Consider the following 19,780-nt stretch of genomic DNA (forward strand, 5'->3'; position numbering starts at 1 on the left):
TGATAATGTTGTGACATGTCATTCATATTTAGATGGTGATTTAATATCAATTATGTTCTTAAATGCATAACAGTAATATGTACAATAAAGGATTATTTTGCATTACTCGCATCGGTAAAAAGGGCAGAACAAGTAAATTGATAAATATGTATGACATCATCATGCCAATTGACAGCCTCCATAAAATGTATAATGTATGCATAACATTGTATTGCAGATGTCAAACCAAACTGCAGGTGACAATTGTTATCAACGTGAGAATGACATTATAATCGAAGCTCTACTCCTGTATGTCTAAAGCTTGCTTTGATATATGGGAGATACTGTATGGGGAAATGAGGTTTGGACTGAAGTGACTAACATGATCAATGGCATTCGTGCCTACAATCGATTCTATGATGCCTGTCCTCAGTGTTGTTCAAACATGATCCTCCCTGCTGCTAACCAAGTACGCCAATATGAGAGGTGGAGGAATGGCATGGGATGTTGTCCACCATTAATTCCCTCAGACAAGATCATAATTTTTCTGACATCATATCATACCACCACTTGTGATTGTCAAACACCTCAGTTAAGTATTGAAGCCTGTGTTCCAGGATGTACATCTAAGTTACAACTTTAAGACCATTGCAGCATATATACTACCTGAGTATTTAACTGACTGTACAAATTATTCATGCGTTGCCATATTATTTTGTTCAGCAGCACAATTGCGTAGGGAACGTGGTTGCACACAAGATGTGGATTTCCAGCATAAATGTCATTACTTATTGTGTTCACAATGCAATGCATAAGACTTCAAGCAACATGTGTATTATTTGTCTTTCTCAGTTTCACAGGTCCGAGAACATCTGTACAGCATCAATACATGTCACTTAAGTGTCTCCATATACTACTATTGTGATTCATAGCTTTCTGTGCTGCTGTCACCTATCATTAGAGTGGATTATGCTCACATGTTTATTTGTGTATGCATTGTATATTACTGATACATCATCACATAATATGGCCTATAAAAATACACCTATAGACAGAACAAGTATAGTTGGCCACCTTATTTATAGGGTACAGCAAATTTGAGCACATCTGTGATATATGTTATTCATGATGATTTTTTCATACTCAGGAACATCTGGACATGTTCACCATTTGTCACATGAGTAAGTGTCTCCACATCCTGTTTGTTTGTACTGTATTTGTCATGTGCATTTGCCTGCAGACATGTCAATGGAGCATTCTCACATGTTGATGTTTATGTGCCTTATCATACTAGGATCTATAGCACAACAGATGATATGATCCCCAAACAAGGAAAACATAAATGACAAGGCATTCCATATGTTTAATACAAATCAGTATCAATAATCATGTCTGTATACTTTCCGACTACTGCATTATTCATCACCTTCCTAGGACAACAGCAACTTTCACATCAGTCTCAGTCAAACAGTATGAGTCTATAGTATCTTGTTTGTGTTATACGTCTGTTGGAATGTGAGATGATGGCCATTATTTGCTTATTGACGATGTATTGTTACATATGTTTCCCCATGACAGTATCAGGTCAAACGTCACCTCCAGCAGTGGAGTCCCACCATGTCAGGTATGTTTTACTAATTTATTTATTCCCAATTATCAGCTGTGTGTAATAAGTAGCTTACATGAAATCCCTCTGTTATTATGGGTCCATGAACCTTGCCCAGGCACAACATCCTGGTAAGTCCATATCCCCAATAACATTGTAGTCATACAGTTGGCCAATATATCATTACTAAGATGTATCCTGTATTGTTTACACATGTAATTAACCTATGTTATCTGTCTCTTCTTCTAACCCATCCACTGCCTGCTTCTTCCTCTAGCACATCTACTGACCTCGAGTTGGGATGTGATGTATATAACTGTGATAGCACAGACCACTGCATACAGGTCACAGATTTGAGTTTAGTGCCTAGCCCAGAAAGATACAGTTGTGTGGATAATGCTGTAGCCTCAGATATTAAAGATGAGGTGGCCAAACAATCAGATAACATGGTGAAACTAGCTGCCTGATATGCTGGTGTCTGTAAGCCTTTGTCCCACGCACAGTCAGGTGATGAGGGTGATTCTTCCCCACAGCTGAGAGATACTGTCCATTGCAAGACACATATGAATGTTACTGCTGTGCATGAAAATGTGTCAGAGGGTATCTGCCTATGCTTCATGCTCTTGCCCATGTAACAGATCATGTATAACGCCATCTTCATGTGTTACACGAATGTCAGGAGCAGTGACATAGTGAGGTCACAGTTGCATTGGCTGCACAGCATGACACTGTTTTGTCTGTTGCACACTCCATTGAAAGTCTTGTTGTGGTATTGTTACAGCAGTGTCATAACATTAGCCAGGTATTACATAACCTAACTGTATTATGCAGAGTATCTCCAGTGGACAAAGTCCAACCACCTTTCATGAAACCCACACTTGGCCATCAGACATCAATGTCTCTATAGGATTATAAGTGTTTACTAGGCTAACAACCACAAGAGCCTTTCTAAGCCAAACCATCCATCCCAAATCTCTGAAAAGTTCTGGTACCTTAGCTAAGTGTAAGATAAGTGTACAGAGGGACTGAGAGATGAAACATTTATGAGTAGGGTCCTGGGAAATGAATTATCTACAAGCTGCTTGTGTTCGTTAGAGATACAGGCACCAAGCCAGTGACAAATTTCCTGTTCTCCATCCAATTGTCCAAGTTACACTTGAAATTAGTTAGGGAGGAACTTCACATGTTCCAGAGAAGGGGTAGTCTCTGGGATACTTACCTGTCTCTCCAGCAGGTCCTATTTATATCACAGGCAAGGTTTATGTCTTTAGAATGGGTAATTCTGGTGCTGTTTGTTTTGTGTATATGCATGAGTTCTATCAGAGTGAGGTCTGACAATGCCTACTATGCCAGGCATAGATCTCCCCTCAACAGTCTGTAGGAGGAAAAATACAGGACAAGACATTGAGCTTGTCTGCATAAGAAATGTTATTTACTCCCTGTAGTCTTTCAGTGAGGAACCTCTGTGGATATCCCAGTTGTTGGATGTGCCTAGTTAGGTGACAGATCTGAAGAATACCTAACACAGAGAAACAATGACTTCCTTGGACCTATATACAATACCTTTGCTTATAAGTTGCACAAAATAGAATGATTTCCTCACTACTGTAGACACATGATGGCCAAAGGCTAGATTATTATTTATGTATGTTCCCAAGACGCTGACTACTGGGTAAGCTGTAATTGGTCTATCTATTGTCAGAATGATAGTTACCAGGGGTGGATAACTTCCCAAATGATACTATTATGCTAGGCATTTCTTTGAATTTACATTTAGTCTGACATAAGTGATTTGTCTGTGTCAGTCCTTCTTAGAGAACATTTGTGTTGGTGGGGAGTCTGTGACTGCTCCTAATTTGCAATCATGTGCAGATTTAGTCAGCCAGAGGCCATTGACACTGGTCTTGACTTCAGAGAAGTAAATGCCAAAAAGAAGTGGTCCCAGAACTTATCCCTGAATGATTCCTTCTGTGCCTGTCCTCTTTGTAGAGGTGGTGTCCCAATTTTAACTTCTTAGGTTCTGTATGTGAGCCAGCTAACTATCCACTGAGTGATATAAAGGTTTATACCTAATCTCTTGAGTTTGTGAACAATGACTGAGTGGGGTTTTGTGTCAAATGCTTTAGCCAAGACAAGGTAGGTGACATAAACAATTTTGCTTTCATCTATTGCTTTGGTAACCTTCTCAAAGAAGTCCACCAGTTTAAGTAGGCATGACCTGCCCTTGATGAAACCAAACTAAGTTAGGTCCAGTGTCTGGAGGTTTCCTATGTCATTCTTGATCTTTCCGTGATAATCCTTCCCATGGTTTTGCATATGAGACTAGTGAGACTTAAGGGCCTGTAGTCTCCAGGGTCTGTAGATGGCCCAACTTTGAGCAGAAGGATGACTGTTTCTGTTCTCCATTCATGAGGCACGAAGCCTCCTACAGTTGAACAGCTATTCCAGAGGGCCTGTTTCATGGATCATGTTTCATGCTACATAGAGGGCATCCTGGGATATTGTCTGTGTCCATCGATGCAGTGTTCTTTGCCTTAGAAAGAACATTAATTGTCTGCTCCCTAGTAATAGTAGGGGGAGTTATATCTGAAGGTATTTTTGAGAGGAGATTAAAGGGGAGAAAGTGGTAAATTTGGAGATGAATTTGTTGGCTAGTTGCTTTGCTGTATCTTCTGTCTCGGTATAGGTGATTCTATTAACAATGAGCTCCACATACAATTGTGTAATGCCTTTAAGGTTGCAGACATAGTTAATGAACACCTTGTGGTTTTCCTTGGCCTGGGATGCCAAATTTATCTCAAATTTGGATTTGGTAGACTTTATTTGTCCTCTGATGTATTTACTTAGTTTGACAAGAGTACTGTTATCCTGCTAGGTGGTGCACCTCCTAATTTTTGCCGTGATTTTTTTTCTTTCTGTTATACAGCCTATTTATGCTCTGATTCCACCCGGTGGCTTATTTTTTGTTATCTCTGTTCATACCTCTCAACCTCTTAGTACTAGAAATCTGGACAAAGCCTAAAATAATGTGGGACAAAGGTCCAAGAATAGGGACATATTTTAAAATTGCTCCTATAAACCTAAGAATTGATATAGTAATGGGATTTGTGATCACATGCATTTTCTGAGGGATTTGTAGTCTGAAACTCAAATGTATCCCATTGCTTAGTGACTTTAATCCTCAGTGATTTGTCACAAAGCCACCAATTTTATGAGGAAACGCTAAAAATGTGAGGCAAAAATCTGAGCATCCTGTGAAAATCTGGACAGTTGAGAGGTATGGTTCTGTTCTTCTTCCTGGCAAGTCCAGCTGCCTCTATGCAGCTATTAACATGCATGTGTATGTTTTCTATGAACAGTCCCCATAGGCAGCAGTGTTTTCAGGGTTTCTGGGGGCTTGAAATTTTGCCAGGTTATCATTTAATTGTAAAGTAAGCATTTGAATACTTCCTGAGTATTTCAGGGTTACCAGGGTTCCGGGATTCATTTTTTACTTCAAAGAAAACCATTTTGGAGTCTGACCTTGCCAAAGAAAACATTACACTACGGGGTGTGCAGCACTCTCCCATATTAATGAAGATCAGATTCTGTATGCTTGCATGCCTGATTTGTGTATTGACAATCTGGTCCAAGCAGTTTGTATTTACAAAATCCAGGAATCTCTGTGCCTGCCCATTTAGTGTTCTATATGATTCCCAGTTAATAGTGAAGAAGTTAAAGTCACCCATGAATTCATTAAATGGCAGAATAACCTCTCTAGCTTTCTTCCAAATAACATAGGAGTGCCCCAAGGGTCAATCTTAGGGCCCCTACTATTCAACATTTTTAAAAATGACCCACATAACGTTCCCTCTGACTGTACTGCCATACAATATGCAGATGATTCAACCATAACCTGTACCTCAAATAACTTCTCTGACCTCCAGAAATTAACACAAAAAGCCTTTACATCCATAGAACTCTGGCTAAACCAATCACAGCTATTACTTAACCCTAATAAATCTTAACTACTCATATTTGCATCTAAACCTGTTCCCACAGACTTTGCTATATTATCCATAAACAAAACCCAAATAGAGTTAGTAAATCAGGCCAAACTGCTTGGAATTACTATTCACAGGAAACTTAGCTTTGACGTTCGTGTTAATAATGCAATAAAAAAGACACTTCAAATTAGGCAGACTTTACAGAAACAAACAATACTTAGACAAATCCATCCGAATAAAACTTTCAAAACGTCTTGTCCTTCCAACCTTACTCTATGGATCTCCTATCTTCACCAATCTCCACAACTTTTTGCAACACAAACTGCAGTCCTGTTATTATAGGATTGCAAAATTCAAATCAGCCAAACCAAATCATACTCACCATTGCCAGGCCACTAGAGAACTAAACTGGCTAGAATTTGCACATTACCTACATTACACACAACTTACCTTTGCCCATAAACTCATTTATAAACCCAAGTTTTGCCCTTCCCTGAAAAATATCATTGAACCTTAAGTCCCATCCAAAATTCTATGCTCTAACAACAAACACCTACTTAAAGTTTCAAAACGTAGTAAAAGAGCAGGTAGCTGCCTCTATTCCCATTCCATAACTAAGCTGTGGAACGCCCTCACATCATCAGTTACAGAATTAGACAACATAATCTCCTTTAAAAGAAAACTAAAACAACATCTCACTGATAACCCCAGCTGCACATGCAACACATATCCACAGCCTCCTTAATCTAGCAAAACTGTTTCACATAGCAAATATACTTATGTATATGTCATACTGTCATACCATGAGTTATCCCTAATCTTTAGTATCCCAGTCCACACATCTATATAACTATCTTAACACATTTTCTCTTATCTGTCACTTTCTACAATTAATACTACCATTAAATACATTCCACCTATAATCTACATATTCCCACCACCTAGCTATAAGATTCTAACTATATCTATCCTACCTTTAAGTTTAACTCTCTAATTCTACCTTCCCACTACACTTACATTTCCCTTTTCCTACCCCCCCCAAAAAAAAATTGAACTGTATTGTTAAATATTTCTAACTGTTTAATTTGAGCTGTATTGTTAAATATTTCTGTTTAATTTTCCTACATGCTAATCTTCCATTGTTACTGTATTGTGCCTTTTTACAACACGTGCTGTTTAGATAATTTTCTATATTATTTCACTTGCTTTATAAGTAATTGTTTCCTTACAAATTCATGAAATGATTTTCATGTAACTTGGAGCTTTACTCCCCTGGCCCCCACTGAAAATGGGTCCCAACCCAGTGGACTTTCCCGGTCAACAAATGTCAATAAATAACAATAAATAATGTTATTGGCTTGGATGGTGAGTGTTTACAATAAGTTTAAATACATGTTATGAGTTACCTCGGTCACATAGAGGGACCTATAACTTGCAAGGAAGTGGTATGGGATTTTGCCTGTGGTGATTTGAATGTGAGAAAGCTCCTGTTACTCCTGTAGGTCCTGTTTGACCAGCCTTGAGGTATATTTATTTTTATACAAATTGAGACACCTCCACATTTAGTCCCTATCTGTGTAGTATCTGGTCTAAACGTGTAGAAGACTTTATAGCCATCCAGTACCAGTGTGCACTCCATGGCTTTAAACCATCCCCTGGATTCAGCAAGCCCTGCATGGCATGCAGGACTAGTGCAGGAGCTCCAGCAGGCAATATGTCTGCCATGCGATCCAGGAATAACCTGGAGGGACATGCACTAGCGCTCCTGCACAAGTCCTGCATGGACTCAGCCCCTGTATGCAAATTACCCCATTTGCAGGAGAAATCCATGCAAATGAGGTAAATTTGTGACCCAGGAAGCTGGAAACCGGCCATGCAGGACTAGTGTAATCAGCAGAAATGTACTCCAGTAATGGAGTACATTTCCGCAAACTACAAAACGGAGTCATGACAGCTCCAAATAAAGGGTGGATATTATGTAGAAAGCAAGTCAATGGTCAACTATAAGGCCATTGGCATAAAAACAGTTGCAAAAAGAAAAAAATTTAACTTTTATTTATTTTTTTTTGCCAATCTCAGCTGTTTAAGTGTAGGGCAGTGGGCACAAACAGGATTGGGCGAAAAATAAGAAAAAAAAATCTAAAAAAGCATTCTGACCAAAATCACTATTTTGCCATTATACTCAATGGCAGGCAGAAGACAACATGGTCAGTGAATGGTGGTTGCTAAGGGGAGAGGTTCAGTTTGGGACATGTAACTATGCATCAGTAGGCAATCCTATGCAAATGGGAGGAATGATACTGAATCCCAGATTTCCCGGCATGCTAGTCAGCACCCAACAGTGTAAGAGCAGGAATAGCTTGGTGCAAGCCTAGGAGTTAGCTGACATCATAGGGGTGGTGTGAGGAAGATTGTAAGTGGATTGGAGCCCTGTGGCTCTGGTTTGCCCTTAGCTTAGCAGAGCTAAGCAAGGGTGTGTGTCTGAGGCTGCCTAGCACTCTTTGCATTGCCTAAGCGGGTGTGCACACCACGCACCATGTTTTAAAGGGAAAAAGAAAAGTAAACCAGGAAATAGCAGCTCTGTGCACATCTGAGCACTGTGTTTGTGCGGTGTGCCCCTGGGCTTAAACAGGAAGGCAATGGGAAGGGAAAACTGCAGTAGGAAGGTAACCTAGGAGAGCTAGCATAGCTGGCAGGTGAAATGTATCAGAATTAGCCAATTACACAGGCAGCAGACCAGCCCAGCCCAGATCACTTCTATAAATTATGCAAACACCTTTCCCTCCAGTTTTTCACACATACTCTACACCACCGGTGTATACAAATGGAGAAATTTTAACAAACAAAAACAACAGAATGATAGGGGCTGCAGCAGCTATCAGACATCAACGTGTGGAAGAGGCTGAGGGTGGTGAGGATGAGAATGCTGTTGATCAACCCACAGTGAGGAGATGGAGAAGGGTGTACAGACCCAGGGTAACCTACCAGGGGCTACATGAGCTGGAGATAGTGGAGCACTATAGGGTGGATAGGGACCTCCTACAGCAAATTGATGAGCTGTGCCAGCCAAGTCAGACACACAGAACTAACAGAGGGGGAACCCATCCCAGTGGATATCAAGGTATGTGTAGGCCTAGGAATACTAGCCACAGGTTCTTCCCAAAGCCCAACTGGGGATATCATGGGGATCTCACAGGCATCAGCATCCAGAGTACTCCACCAGTTCCTGGATGCCATGTCAGCACATGTTGATGAGCACGTATATTTCCTCAACACCCGTGAGGTGATGGCCATCAATATGCGTCTCTTCCACCAAATAGCAGAATACCCTAAGATGGTGGGTGCTATAGAATGCATGCACATATGCATCAAAGCACCACCTGGTGAGTGGGGTAGGGTCTACATCAACCACAAGGACTACCCTTCCATCAACTACCAGGCTGTGTGCGATGCCCAGAGCATTATAATGAATGTGTGTGCTGGCTGCCCTGAAGCTATCACGATTCCCACATCTGGCATCTGACGCAGCTGTACCAGAGATTTGCCAATGGGGACATCCCTTACGGTCACCTAGTGGGGGATGCTGGTTATGCACTGGAGCAGTGGCTGATGACACCCATCAGAAATGCACACACACACACACAAACAAGAATGCCATAATAAGGCACACGCACAGACCAGAATCATAATAGAGTGTGTGTTTGGGATGCTCAAGTCATGGTTCTGGTGCCTGGACACATCTGGTGGAGCCTTGCAGTACTCATCAGCTACATGTACCCAAATTATTATTGTATGTGCCATGCTACACAATATGATCCTGCGGAAACAGCTGCAGCAGGGACAGCACAGGGCAGGGCCATACAACCCCCTACCAATGCCAAGGCCTGCACAGGCACAGAGTGACACAGAGGGGGAAGAATCTGAGCCTGCCCCAGTAGGCAGATGGTGGCATGCCCAGTATGCCATGGCCTTGGCAAAGAGGCAACGCATAGCACATACTCTGACACAGTAAGGACCTACGGAATGACACCTCTCTCTGACTTGCACATACAGTAAAAGGGGTGCCAAACATGACAATATCTGTGCTCAACCATGTATAGGGAGTGTACTATGCACATCTGACATAGGCAGCCTCCAGCACCATCCTCAATACTGGCACACCCACAAGGTAAGTCACTCCCCTTACTGATTGTTGATTGGAGTAGTATGTGTTGTTACTTGTATCTGTGGTATGGATGTGAGCATGCAGGAGAATTGGGTGGCTGAATGGGATGTCAGCAGATCATAGACACTTATACTGGCAGCATTAGATTTGTAACAAATACGGGTGTCACCATAGTAGCCAGTACTACACATGGTGACAAAATCCACTGCAGGAAATGTGCTGGGCCACATGTGTGTCCATATGACACACACATGCCAGTCAGGGAGGTGCACATACCCCACAACATTCACAGCTAGCAGGACAGGTGTAAACAATCACAAACAAAGGCTGTGCTAAGGCCACTGAATGATGGCTATGGGTAACCTTCCCCCAGGCCTACATAGACAGACTACATCAGGTCAGGCAGTGGGATGAAAGTTCTGAAGGGTAGGAAGTCAGAAACTAATATGTAGGTCAATCAAACATAAGACCTGTAGTACACTGACATGCCTCTAGTCAGCATGATAGGTTAGAAAACAGAATGAAATGGAGTACCTGACATACCTGTACAGTCATAGCAAATGTGTACGAGTGTCAGGTGTGCCCCCCAATCCTGTGTAGCAATGTAGAAACAGTCAGGTGTGCCCCCCCACATCCTATATAGACATGTAGTAACAGTCAGGTGTGCCCCATCCCATCATATGTAGACATGTAGTAACAGTAAGGTGTGCCCCCCCAATCCTGTGTAGCAATGTAGAAACAGTCAGGTGTGCCCCCCAGTCCTATGTAGAAATGTAGTAACAGTCAAATGTGCTGCCCAATCCTATGTAGACATGTAGTAAAGTCAGGTGTGCCCCCGCAACCCTACTTGGGCATGTAGTGACAGTCAGGTGTGCCCCCAATCCTATTTAGAAATGTAATAACAGTCAGGTGTGCCCCCCAATCCTATGTAGAAATGTAGTAACATGTATGTGTAGGTATAATACCAGTGGAGCACAGATGCCCAGAGGTGGCCAAGGTAGCAGGATAGATTGTAGCATTTGCACAATATGCAGGTATGTGTGTGTTAGGTTGGTGTGTGTTTCATATTGTGTGAGAGTGGTCAGTATGCATGCATGTTGAGGTATAACCTGGTGGTCATTGCCCACTACTGCTGATGACAGGGCCAAGTCCTCACAACTGTAATGCCAAAGACAATTCCCACCGCTATAACACATGACAGCAATAAGCCACTATACATGTATGGTGGTAATATGTGTCACCATCTGAAAGATTGACATGGCATGGCTGTTGCACTAGATATATAAGCAGTACACTGGGGAAAGTACCCCGGGCATACAGTATACAATGTGTAACTGTGAAATGGACACACCCTTGGAATTGTACATACAGGTGTTCATCACATTATCTGGGCCTGTTGTAGGGGATACAGATGTTGTCTGGTCGAACACTTGCAGGTCACAAATGTGGTAGGACTGATGTATTGGGAAACAGCTGATGTACCTGCACATGCCAGCATAACTGGAATGCCCCATACATATCTGTGCAGCAGATGCAAGTAGTGCCCATAGTACACATGCACCCAGCTCTCCCAAACAACGCACACAGGTACCTCTCTGGTCATATCCCTGCTGTTGGGAATGGGTACAATATGACCCAACCTGTATATGGCAATAGAGAAAGAATGCAGCATGCAGTGCAGGTGTCCCATGCAGGTGTGTCCCTAGCTGTAGGTAGCACCCTGCCAGCATCCACACCACCTGATCAAGACTGATAGAATGTATTAGCATGAACACCTAGCACACCTACCCTGTCACCCCAGGGGAATATACTGTATGGAGGTCTGAGACTGTAGGACTGACAGAATGCAACGGCCTGCCACAGCTGGCCTGCATCACCACCAAATGGCCTACAGGCCTCTGCCAAAGGCCTGTGTCTCACACATACTACCAATGCATGTTATGTCATGGACACCCAAATAACAACATAAGACACTCCACATAAGCCATATGCAAGGCCATGTGGACAAGCCACAGTAACATGTCCACCATGTCCCACTGCATGAACTGTGGACCAACACCAAAACACAGCTGTGATGAGGTGATAACCTTAGGGAAAGTATCAAAGAATGTATGCATACTGTATGGAAGAGGATAGAATAATAGAGGGGGGGTGGGAGCATGGACAGCATGGAATGTGCAAGGTCCGACACACAGCTACGTGCACACCCTATCCCTGGCTGCAAACACATAAATGGGTGGCTACAAACCTGCCCATACACCACAATATGGGTAATGTCCTGACTCATGCCCCCTGCCTCTGGGTAACCTGTGTGAATCTGTACAGCTGTGAGGCATTGCCACAGCAAGGTAAGGCCATACTGTCATGTTGATGGATGTACAAGTATGGGAACCTCTGCCAGCACTGTACAATGGTGCTGAACTGTATACACAGACCCAGCAGCAAGTGTTTGCAGCTACCCCTCCAGAATGGCATAACTTACCATCAATATGTAGGCATCTGCCCACAATACCAGACACAGCTGCAGTCACCCTTGTCCCCCCAGGACATCACTGTGAGCAAGAATGTCCACCTGACAGTACCTGAGGACATAAAACATCACAGTGTATAACAGCACACATGTCTGAATATCTCTGCTAACACCAGTACCATGTAGCAGAAGCAGCACAGACACAATCACCTACAGTACACACTATCCCCTACACAGTCTGTCCCCATATTGCCAAATGATCTACGGATAGCCTGCAGAAACAGTTTGCTACCTGTAGGTGTTCAACACAAAGGTCTGCACTGGAGTAAAACTACCTGGAATGGATCCACACATTCAATACAGAACTGCTAGCTAGGCATGCTCACATACTTAGAGAAATGAAGGCAATGTCAAACAACAACATACTGAAAGGTCATACTGGGCATGCTCACACACAAACAAATGAAGCCCATGTCTGCAAACAACAGTGGACCATACATATCTGACAGTTGCAGATGTTAGTGCATACACTCCTCAGTATGCACCAGTCATGCTTTGCACACACATTGGATAGGAATACAGACATATATCCAAGGACAACACACTTTAATAAGCCAAAAGTAGACATGCATAGATGTGTGGAAGAGAGTGACTGTGACAAAGAGCCATCCATCATGAGGCCTGTCCCACCCAGCACACAGCCAAATGGCTACAACCACATGATGTGTAAATGTCACTCACTGTAGAAATTAGCCACTGGTATCCATCAGCATTACAGACTATGTTGTGCAAGTGCTAGATGTGCAACATGACTGTACAAGGCAGTAGTCATCTAGCAGCTGTATGCACGTACCTATGAAATGTAACCCTGCGTGTCCCTGCATGTGGTTTGTGAACCTCTAAATGAATGGGTTATGGCCCATGCACACACACTGCCTTATCCATAGCCCTACTATGACAAGCCTGCTGATGTCATTCACTTTGAAATACACCTTTGGGAATGATGTTGCCCAGTAATTTCTGTGGTGCATCCTACAACTGTGTAATGCTGTAGTGTGATAAACTAGTTAGGCAAGAGTTCTAATCCCAAACATGGCAACTGTGTGTGTGTGTGTGTGTGTGTGTGTGTGTGTGTGTGTGTGTGTGTGTGTGTGTGTGTGTGTGTGTGTGTGTGTGTGTGTGTCTGTCTGTCTGTCTGTGTAGGGAGCAATGCCTTTTTAGGCTAGTCAACCTCACTACAATTCAAATGCCCTACTTTGGCAAGGCTGCTGATGTCATTCACTGTGAAATACACCTTTGGGAAATGTGTAGCCTGGTAATCTCCATGGCATGTCCTATAACTGTGTAATGCTGTAGTGTGATAAGCTGGTTAGGTAGGAGTTCTACTCCCATACATGACAACTGTGTGTATGTCTCTGTCTATATGTGAAGCAATGCTAGTCACACTCACTAAAATTCAAATGTCCTACTTTGGCAAGGCTGCTGATGTCATTCACTGTGAAATACACCTTTGGGAAATGTGTAGTCCAGTAATCTTCGTGGTGCATCCTATAACTGTGTAATGCTGTAGTGTGGTAAACTAGTCAGGTAGGAGTTCTAATCCCAGACATGATAACTGTGTGTGTGTGTGTGTGTGTGTGTGTGTGTGTGTGTGTGTGTGTGTGTGTGTGTGTGTGTGCGTGTGTGTGTGTGTGTGTGTGTGCGTGTGTGTGTGTGTGTGTGTGTGTGTGTGTGTGTGTGTGTGTGTCTCTGTCTGTGTAGGGAGCAATGCTATTTAGGCTAGTCACATTCAGTACAATTCAAATGTCCTACTTTGGCAAGGCTGCTGATGTCATTCACTGTGAAATACACCTTTGGGAAATGTGTAGTCCAGTAATCTTTGTGGCGCATCCTATATCTGTGTAATGCTGTAGAATGATACACTAGGTAGGTAGCAGTTCTAATCCCAGACATGGCAACTGTTTGTGTGTCTCTGTGTAGGGAGCAATGCTTTTTAGGCTAGTCACACTCACTACAGCTCAAATGCCCTACTTTGGCAAGGTCGCTGATGTCATTCACTGTGAAATACACCTTTGGGGAAGGCGTACTACAGTAATCTTCATGGTGCATCCTATAACTGCATATTGCTGTAGTGCAATAAACTAGTTAGGTAGGAGTTCTAATCACAGACATGGCAAGTGTCGGTGTGTGTGTGCATTTATGTTTGTCATTCATATCCTGTGTGGAGGTGGCTGTGAGTGTGTAACAACTGGACTCATTGTGCAGCGGGTTTTGCAAATTTCTTATATGGTGGCCCTATTGTATGTCACAATGTCTACCTTACAGGGATAACAGATGTGAAATAGCCGAGAGGCTGGGGTGCCAATCCATACCCCTACGTGTGACATCAAGGCCTGGCGAACAAAGTTAGCAACACTTGTAATACCCAGAGAACACTCTCAACCCATGTCTCATAAACAAGCACACTTGCCTAGGCAACAACCGTTATGTTGGTAGTACCCTACATATTGCTCACAGATAGTAACCATGGTGTGATTGCAGTGGAATACAGAGGGCATGGCACCCTGTCCATCAGTACAATAGGCATGTACATGCAGGCAGTGCGCCTTCACTATGTTCCCCACTAGACACCTGCAACACCTGTGGTGCCATCAAATGTGACCCACAAAGGATATACCATGCCTTAAACACATGCCCTGTATGGACAGATGCCACTGACACCAGGGAATACCTGTATCATGCTATCAATGTAGGTGCAGAGTCAACCTGCTGTCCATTACCAGTTCCCACCACATGAGACCAGGACTGGCACATCTGATGATAACAATCTGTGTACACAACATGGGCCAGACACCCCAGTTACAGTTCCACATGTCACTGTACATGCATGTGGGATGTGTGCACATCCCAGACACCATCCATGTCATGAACTAAAGAACACATACATGGCAAGCAATGCACAGCAATGGCCACACACAATAGTTACCCAGGTGACTGGATGATGAATACAATACCCACCTGTGTGGGCCAATCCAGACACAACACCCCTGAGTTACACTGCAGACCATTGTCATGTAGCCTGATGCCAAGTTATACCTATCGCCTAGCCTTGTATTGCCGTCTGGCACAGTCAACCACTACACACCTGTAAAGCAATGCACCCATGCATGTCAGTACTGTCTCCCTGTGTCTGTGTGTGTGGTGTATGATGCTTTTGACCACATTCACACTCACTATAACCCCCATTGGTGTACTGAAGCATGCTGCCTGATGTCAGACACCTCCACGTACCCTTTGCCCATATAACCTCCGGATAACCCCTATGGTGCTTGCAGGGTCAGGAATACACCTCCTGCAGAGTACTGTATTGTGGCAAACTAACTAGTGAGGAGGTGCATTCCTGACCCTGCCAAGTGTGTCAATGTGTGTGGGTCCCTGAGAGAGTGTGGCTGTGTTGACGCTGACACCTGTTCATGGGGACAGGCACTTGTACTACACCTACCGTATAGCTATCATATCACTGTTGCAGATGTCACTCACCATCACATATACGTTTGGAGAGCTCCTCAACATGTAAGCTATGTGGTGCATCCAATAACTGCATAGACATGTGATAGCAATACATAGTCAGTCAGGGGGTTGATACCCTGTATTGGTAGGTGTGTGACACAAACATGCTTAGGTTTTACTCTCCCACCCCCTCCCTGACTTATCATTGCCTCTGTCTGCCTCTCTCACTCCCTTTCTGGTGGATGTGGAGACTTACACCTGCTTTGCTTAGGCATTAGCATGTGTTTTGTAAGTGATGCTCATGATCAGCTGATGGCTTCTGTATGAATTGCAGCCCTTGTCTAGCTGATTGCATGTGGAACAGCTGTGGCAACATTCCCATAGGCAATTACATGGAAACACACTCCAAAATCTAGGAACATCATGTGGGTATTGGGCCTTTTCATTCACTGTGAGCAGGACCTAGATCTGTTATTTGGCAAACAGCATCTGAGATGGATTGGGGATGTACCTCTAACAACATACACTGTGGAAACAGGCCAACACACAGGAGGGGGATTTGCCTGACATGACTACAGAATGTAAGTGTTGCTATTCTGCATTTGGAGCAATGTTGTTTTAAAAGGGTGTGTGTGGGTATGGCTTGTCTACATGTTTTAATACCTGTCATGACAGTGCTATATTTATGAGGAAACCCCATCTGTAGGGTCATCTGCAAACTGGGCAGTGTGTGGTGCCTTTTGTTTCTTGTGTTACTCACAGAGCACCTATCTGTGAACTGCAGAAGCATAGTGTGAGGATTGCAGTCAGTACATGGTGACAGGCATGAGAGTTACTGACCTTATATCCCTCATAGGACATATGTCACAACAAACCCTGTTACAACAGTAAATGTATGAGGTTATCACAGCAACATGTCAATACTGGCCCTGTGTTTGTGCCTCCAGCCACAACTCTCTCAACCTGTGTACATATGTCATGCAGTAAGAGGTGCATATGTCCTGTACACCATAATTTATTGACATCATATCTGATAAGCCAGTGAGATATCAGACTGTGACACATGTTATGTATAGTAGGGGTTCTCTTTGAGGACATAACCTGGGCATTCTGCGGTTGTGTGTACAGTACTGAGGTCTGTGTACTTATGGTGATTGTCGATAGTGTGTGTATTGTGAATATGTACCTTGGCCTGTGTACAGACTGTGATAGATGTTATTGTTCTTGGTTCTGTTCTATCTGATGTTACATGCTGCTCCACTGTATGTTACCCTATTGGCTTACATGTTTGTAGGGCCAAACACACACATGTCCCATACCACAGACAGGCATCGGACCACACTGTGTAGTGGCCCAGTACATGTAGGGTTAGTGTGTGAGTGGCACATATGAGGATGGTGTTGATCAAATAGTCCATATACTGTAATATTATGCTAGCTACCATATGTGGCTGTGACTGTGTTCACATTGCTGTGGTTATGCACTTTCACACAGGTGTCTGTTACTCTGTGCTGTGACATGCCTGTAGAGTCTGCTGTATATGCAGGTACATGTGTATTCCCCCATGTGAAATGTAGGCCAGTGTTGTGGCAGTCTGCTTGTAGCATGCACAGTGCTTTGTTACATGCCTAGCAGCTTAGTGTACTTACCTAGTGTGATGTTATGTCCAGATACTTGCCAGATGTACTGCTGCCAGGCCACCATAACAGTCATGTATATCAGACAAAGCAGTGGGATGCTGTACAGAGATATGTCACTAACTAGTGGGTAATATGTGACCATGTCACCTCTGTACCAGTGGTTATTATTTGTCAGGATAAACAGGGGTGTGTGAATGCATAACCTATGGGTGAAAATGTATACCAGTATTTACATAATACACCCATCTACATGGCTCTTAACATCCACATTGTCAGGCTTGGTCCACATGTCTTGCATTAAGGGGTTCTGTGTATACCTCTGGACTGACCAGAGTGTGTCAGACTGTCCACATTTATTGGCCATATCTCTGCTGTAGTCCACAGGATCATTACTGTGCTAGCAGTGGTACTGTACTGTGTTGTCCTTAGGATGTCTGTCAGTAGCCAATGGTGCACATATTAAAAGCAGATGTGACCTCCCACACACAACATGTCTGTGAAGACAACCCCTATCACAGTAGTAATAGTCTACATATATACCTGCACTACATACCTGGCATCCGCTTGCACTAAGAGGTTGGGACTATTGGGGCTGAGGTATGGCTTCACTCCATGTTAAGGACATATGGTGGACATATATGTATATATAATTATCCATATATCTATATAGATATATGCACATATACATATTGACATACATATATGGATATGTATATGTACATATATATATGCATATAAACACTCAGATATATACATATACACAGCAATATATGTCTACACATAGGCAGATAGAGATACATATGCATATATACTTATGGATATCTACATATATATTGACAGTAATAGGTATAGCAGAATAGATATGTATGCACATATAGTTTTATATGTATATATATATATATATATATATATATATATATATATATATATATATGTGTGTGTGTGTGTGTGTGTGTGTGTGTGTGTGTGTGTGTGTGTATGTACATATGAAGAGATGTACACATGGCCATATATATGTTGCACTATACAAATGCCTATACAGACATATGTATGAATATACATGTGTATGTACATGTAGACATATATCAACCTATTATATGTATATATCCATATTCCTGTCATGTGTAAACCTCACGGTTGTGTATACTCTCCCAGATGTATCTCACCGTATGTATCTGCTATGTGTACATTATGTTAAAACAACATATGTGATGCAACAGTCATATTAATAACAAGTACTACACAATTTTGGAATTAAAGACAATTGTTCAATACTAATCAATATGGGTATTGACAAATAACTTGGAAAAACAACAGCTATTTTCACAGTGGTCATGGCATAGTGGTTAAGTGTTGTGACTTTAGGGTCCAGGGTTCAAGAAATGCAAGCGCTGTTCATTTTGTTGCTGGGCAGAACAACGGCTGTTGGATACAGAGTGGTTAAGGCAGTTTTGAGCAGCTTTAAGTGCATTTGCATGGGTTTGCGCGAAGCTAAGCGGTGCTAAACTACGGGTAAACGTACGGGTGCTTACACAGTGTAGGCTTCGATTACCAGTATGCAAATCAGCTTAGTTGTTATATTGCAGCAAAGTTTATACCTGCTAAGCATGGCTTATCCATGGTAATCAGTTCACACCACCCGGTCTGATAACATAGCAGGGTAGTGACATCTGTATTAAGTGTATGTAATGCCATCTACAATACATGTGCCTATGTGCTGTCATTACTGTAGCATGGGGTGTGAGTGTCATGTCTGTAACACAGATGCATATGAGGCCTGTACAGCACTGTTATCCATATGACTGTGTTACATACAAGATTAGTAGTCCAGGGTACGTGCTGTCACACTGGCATGTAGTGTATCATGGCGGTACTACTGTCGACAGTGCTATCCATGCAAGAGTAGAGTGCCAACTGTAGTACTGAACACAGGCACACCTACAGGCATAGCTGGACTCTGAGGCCTCCCTGTTGTATCCCTGGTGTGTGAGCTGTGTCACAGTATATAACCCCTACTGGGTAATGATCCGACATGTGAAACGTACCTGTAGACTACTGTCTGTACAGCACATGATAGCGAGGGCTCCTGACATGAAGTTATGGCATACATATTGTTGTCAAACATTTATCTGTCAACACATTCATCCTACTGCATAGCTACTTGCCAAGCTGATGAGTGTCAGTCCCTGTACAGATGTGCAGATGGTAGGTATCCCATTGGGATATGTACAGGCATCCTACGCTTGATTGACACTGACATGTCTGCCCAGCTGTGTAAGAACTGGCACATATTGAAGATAACACCCTGTATGCACCACATGCCATGGGTAACTCCACTACACTACAACAGTCAACTGAACATGCTTGGGTACAGGTATCCATCACATACACTAACCATGTGTTGTAATGCATGTTGCATGCATG

Source organism: Protopterus annectens, chromosome 3.part0, assembly GCF_019279795.1.
Source record: "Protopterus annectens isolate FY-2018-M chromosome 3.part0, PAN1.0, whole genome shotgun sequence".
In the NCBI taxonomy this organism is placed as follows: Eukaryota; Metazoa; Chordata; order Ceratodontiformes; family Protopteridae; genus Protopterus; species Protopterus annectens.